A 6,000-nucleotide genomic window follows, 5' to 3' on the forward strand; every position below is an offset into this window, starting at 1 on the left:
CTATTTACAGGATTCTCCATTAAGCATATAAATGATCACAAGGAATCTTTCAGTAGTGATTGGTCTTATTACAAAGAGAAATGTTACCTCTGACTGAGTGCCAAATCCTCAAAGGGAATTTTTTAAAAATATGTTGTGCCAGGAAACAGCAGTTACTTGATTTAAACTCAATTTCAGTTGGAAAGATATTTGCAAATAAGCAGAGAAAAAAATTTACTTTTATTGTCTATGCTCTGATTTTATTCTGACATTATAGGAGTGAGTCATAGACAATCATGTCAATTAGATCCCATTTGGTTGGTTGTAACTAGATAACCATTTAAAAATAGCTACAGAAAAGAATTTTCACTCACTGTATATATGTGGGCCAGGAAATGCTGACCAGTTCTATTCCCATATTCAAATTATTTCAGGGCTAGACTCTGTGACCTTCCAACCCCAGAGGTGAATGAACACCATTTACACCAGTCCTATTATCATCGTGAATGAGGAATCGATTAAATTACTTTTCTGAGAAATCCACAAAGCCTATTATGGGCTTTCATAGTGAACACTTTGAAGAATTCTATTTTATGATTAAACTTCACCAAAGTAATGCCCTACAGGATGTGTCTGACATTGTAAGCAGATGGGGAAGAGAATGGGTGACTTTAAACTGCAAACTTAGAAGCTGATGCATTAACACATCTTTTTTTTTTTTTCTTTCTTGCTCTGTGACCAAGATCCATTTAAATTGTTTTTATCAGATTGTTTTAAAATGGTATTAACTTTGAATACAAACACTTTGGAGACTTTCCAAAGCTAAAACTAAGGCATAACATGAGTGAATTTTCCCAGGATGTTAAAATTCAAAGGGTGCTAACAGCCATTCTATTACTTTAGCAGATAAAACCGATTGAGCCCAACACTTAGCAAGAATAATTAGTGAAAACAGGATGCAAACACATGATGATTCTTCTTTCCTTTCCAACAAATTTGTCTTGCTCTATATATGTGTATTTACCTCAAATTTCAGAATTCTTAGCTTTCTTAACTTGCATTTATGAGTTCATTAATCAGTAACAAAGCACATAATTTATTCAATTCAATATACACTTGAGAAAAGTTTCAAGTACCAAGTGCCCACAAATTACCATATATATGTCATATATGCCATATATAATGTAGTATTATATATGACTTAAAAATAAGTATTTACCCTATAATAAAATAGAACCCATTTGTTTTTATATTAGTGGACAAACATTTCAAGTGAGCTCTTTTGCAGGAATCCCCAGCTCTCCTCCTATATACCTGGCATTTTAGAGTAACACCTTTTAAATTAAATATTTCCCCAGCAATTCACTGAATCAACAATTTGGAATTACTAGTCTTTCATTTTTTTTTCTATTTCCCAGCTTTTGAAATTGTAGGTCTCATAATTGAATGTGAGGATCACACAATTATGACTTATTATCAATGTATATTTGATTTATATATCTCTTTGACATGTGTATCTATATATGTATTTATATGATTTATACATGTATATGTGTGTGTGTATTGTATATATATTTGGCATCATATAAAAATTTATCAGTTGAAAAGAACTTGTAAGTGGAAAAAGTTTAAGAAACCCTGATCTAGTTCAGGGGCATCAAAATCAAATAAAAACAGGGGCCACTAAGCCATATATAAGTATTCCAGTTAGTTGCATATGGAATTAGAAAAACATATGTTAACAATCTATTTTAATGTAATTTAATGTATTTTTATTTATTTTGTTAAACATTTCCCTGTTACATTTAATCTGGTTCAGGTCATGCTATGGAATATTACAGTGATCATGTGAGCCATGGACTTCATGATTGATGCCTCTGACTTAGTCAAATATCTTCATTTTACAGGTGAAGTCACTATCCCCAGAAAAGTTAAGCTACTTCCTTAAGGTTATGCTGACACTGAGTGGAAGAGTTAGGGTTCAAACTAAGGTCCTCTCACTTCAGGTGAAGTACTCTGCTGCCTCAAATTAGAAGAGAGTCTAATAGTGATGTTTTGGGTGAAAGAAATAGAAACAATATGATCCATAGCCAAATTGGGGGTTTCTATTGTTATCTAGACATCTATACCATTTAGATACTCCACACTCCCCCAAGCATTTTCCATTCTTTTCAAATTCATATTATTAGGATACTCATGAATGCAAAGGGCCTTCGGTTTAAAGAATGATATATATATATATATATATATATATATATATATAATTACTTTTCTTCCTCTGATTAACCTGGGCCATCTGAAAGCTTTGTCAAATTTACCACATTCATAGAGTTTCTCTTCACTATGAACTCTCTGGATCTATAGATCTATATAAAGAGAGAGACACTCCCCTTACCAATAAAATCACAAGTCTAGTTTCTATCCCTAATCATTTACAAATTCCTTCCTTCTTATTGGATTTGTGAGTGCCTTGAGAACAGCATCAATGTTGTACCATCAATGTATGCCTGGACACTTGTACAGTGATTACATTTTATTTACATATGCATTTATCCCTGACCCAATGTCATTCCTGAAGGATCTCCCTCTAGCAGTGCAAATCAGAAAATGGTTTGTAACTAATAATCTTCAGCAATAACTGGGACACTAAGAAATTAAATGATTTGTAGAGTTGCTATCATATTTAACACTTGAATCAGGTCTTCCTGAGGCTAAAGCTAATCCTCAATCTACCATTCTCGGCTGTCTTTCATAATGAAAAAGTGCTTAATAAATGAAAGATTGATTGATTGAATACTGTTAAATGTGCCTTTGGCACTCTCTCAGAAATTTCTTCATTAGTCTTTCTTTAAGATCTAAACAAACTGGGTTTGGACATATAAAATGGCCATATACAAACTTAAATTGTTGATCAGAAACTAGACAAGATCCACAACTTAAATCTCTCCACTGATATCATGAATCTGATTATATTTATCCTGAGTACAGATCAGTCAGTTAGCCAATTAATCAGCATTTAAAGTGTTTACTATGTGCCTGACACTAGGCTAAACCAAACTAACAAGGAGGGATCTTTGCCATTCTTTTTATTAGTGATGTGATTAGTGATTTATTGAAATGATTAATTACCCAGGAATTATGTCTCATGTACCCTTTAAATGTCAGAGCTTCTTTCTAGATATACACAAGAAGACAGAAATGAAGAAGGAAGTCAAGTGAAAGTGATGGTGAAGGAGCGTGCCTGGGGTGTTATGGACTGAAGATATGAAGTCCATAATGATGGAATTTTATAACATTTTATCTACAGCTTAAACGCATTTTCAGGAACCAAGATGACAAAATAAGAAGTAAATTGCCTTAATCATAACTTTAACCATAAAATAGCATCCCCAAACAAATCCTGGAATAGGAGAACCAGCAAAAGGAAAGAGTGAAACAATATTTTAAGAAAATTGGAAGATAAGCAATAAAAGTCTGTCTCACTTAGGTAAAGGAGGAACTATATAGTCCAGGAAAGGAAGCTTCCTAGCAAGCCCTATTTCAGCAAATCAGAAGGAGATTTTGAGCCTCAGTGTAATGTAGCAGACAAATGCAAATACCAGGACACTCCAAGTACCTCGGCATAGACAGAGGGATGGTTAGATCCTAGTTTCAAAAATTGCCACATATTTCAGCATAGTCATAGGCAAAGATGCAAGTTTCTACAGTGAGACCTTTGCGTGCTTCAGGAAAGCTTAGGGCAACAGGTTAATACCAGCAGCCAGACAACTACATGCTCTGGTATAGTCCCAGGGAAGTACAGAAGCACTCCACTGGCCTTAGCACACAATAGACTCCAGCACTAGGATTCCAGTTCAGCATCAGGTAAACTACTAGATCCCTACAGCCCCCAATGGTGCCAGCTCAACACAGCACAAGTGATTAGAGTTACCCATGCACTTGAGGGGGAATACCATTTGCAGCACCAGGTAGAGAGTCAGAGCCTAAAGCCGCTGGCATTGAATCCCTTCTACTTTGGGAGCAGACTTCAAATTTAAAAGAAAGAGAAAAGGCCAAAAAAGAGGAAACAATAACAACAAAGAACCTGATCAAAGAAAGTTATTGTGGTGACAGGGAAGATCAAGGCATAAATTGAGAATAACATTGTCAAAACACCCATGGGCAACCCCACCTCCACCCTACTCCCCCCAAAATGGAGGTGATCTCAAGTCCAGAAAGAAGTCATGATGAAGAAACTCAAAAAGCAGCATAAAATCATATTCAAGCAGTAGAAAAAATTTGGGAAAAGAAATGAGAATGACAAGAGAATTATGCAGAAAAAAGTCAACATCTTGGAAAAAGAAACTGGTTAAACAGTAGACTTGACCAAACGGAAAAGAAGATAGAAAAATCCACTGAAGAAAACAACTTCTTAGAAAATACAATTGACCAACTAGAAAAGAGAGTGCAAAAAAGAAAGTGCACAAAAAAAAAGAAAGTGCAACTGAGTAAAACAGCTTCTTAAAAGTTAGAATTAGCAAGTAGAAACTAATGAATATATTATAAACAAAGAATACATGAAACAAATTCAAAAGAATGAAAAAATAGAAGAAAATATAAAATATCTCACTGACAAAACAACTAAATTAGAAAATAGATTCAGTGTAAACAATGTCAGAATTACTGAAGGACTGGAAAATCTTAATCCAAAGGTGGAGTTGTTCAGAATCTTTCAAGAAATTATCAAGGAAAACTATTCTCATATACTAAAGCTAGAGAGCAAAATAAGCTTTGAAAGAATACATTGATCATCTCAGGAAAGAGATCCCAAAACAAAAATTTCAAGGAATATTACAGTAAATTCCACAATTATCAGGTCAACTAAAAATTCTGCAAGTGGCTGGAAAGAAACAATTCAAATATCAGGAACCCACAAACACAGCAGCTTTTCCATTAAAGGATTGGAGGACATGGAACATAATAATGTCAAAAGCAAAGGAGCTGGAATTACAATTAAGAATCACCTACCCAGTGAAATTAACTTCAAGAGAAAAAATAATTCATTCATTCCATGAAATAGACTCATTTCAAACTTTTAAAAGAAGACCAAAATTGAACCCTACCCCCAAAAAATGATCACCAATATTAGGACCCAAAAGAAGTCTAAAAAAAGATAAAAGGGGAAAAGAAAACAAAACTGGCATTGGGAAACTCAGGCCTCCAGGCCATATAAGGCCCTCAAAATCATTTACATAATCAACCACAGGCCAATGATGAGTTTAAAGCCAAGTAAAATAACCTCCCACTTCTTGAATTCTATAAGTTGATAAATTTTTAATGGTCCTTGAATTGCATTATAAATATTCACATGGTCCTTGGCAGAAAAAAGTTCTCCACCCCTGATGTAAATGATTCAATGGAGATGAACTATTTGCATCCCCACATGGGAAGATACTACTTGTAATTCTTTAAAATTTCATCACAAATAGTACAGCTAGATGAAATATACATAGTCAAAGGGTATGGGCATAAGGTGAATTGGAGTAGAATGACATAAAAGTAATTAAAAGAGGAGAAAGGGGAGTAAACTGGATGCAGAAAGAGGGGAGGAGAAGCAATGACAATGGGAAGGCAAGCTATGGACATCCCTTTAATGTTACTCCATCAGTCTTGGCTCTAGGAGGGAATAATATACACAATCACTTGAATACACAAAACTATCTCACTTGACAGGAAATTAAAAGGGAAGGAGATCAAGTAAAGGAAGTGGGACCAGATTAGAGGAAGTGACAGATAGAAGCAAAACATTGATGAGTGGAGAAAGAGTAAAAGGAGAGAGAAGACAAATAATGAAATATAAAATGAAGGTAAAAACACAATTATAATCATAACTATGGATTTGAATGGGAAAAATTCTCCCATAAAATGGAAGTGGATAGCAGAGTAGATCAAAAATCAAAATACTGTAACTTGCTATTTATCAGAAACACATGTGAAGCAGAGAGTTACACATAGAATAAAGGTAAGGGACTGAAGCAGAAT

The sequence above is a fragment of the Sarcophilus harrisii genome, chromosome 5, assembly GCF_902635505.1.
Source record: "Sarcophilus harrisii chromosome 5, mSarHar1.11, whole genome shotgun sequence".
Classification (NCBI taxonomy): domain Eukaryota; kingdom Metazoa; phylum Chordata; class Mammalia; order Dasyuromorphia; family Dasyuridae; genus Sarcophilus; species Sarcophilus harrisii.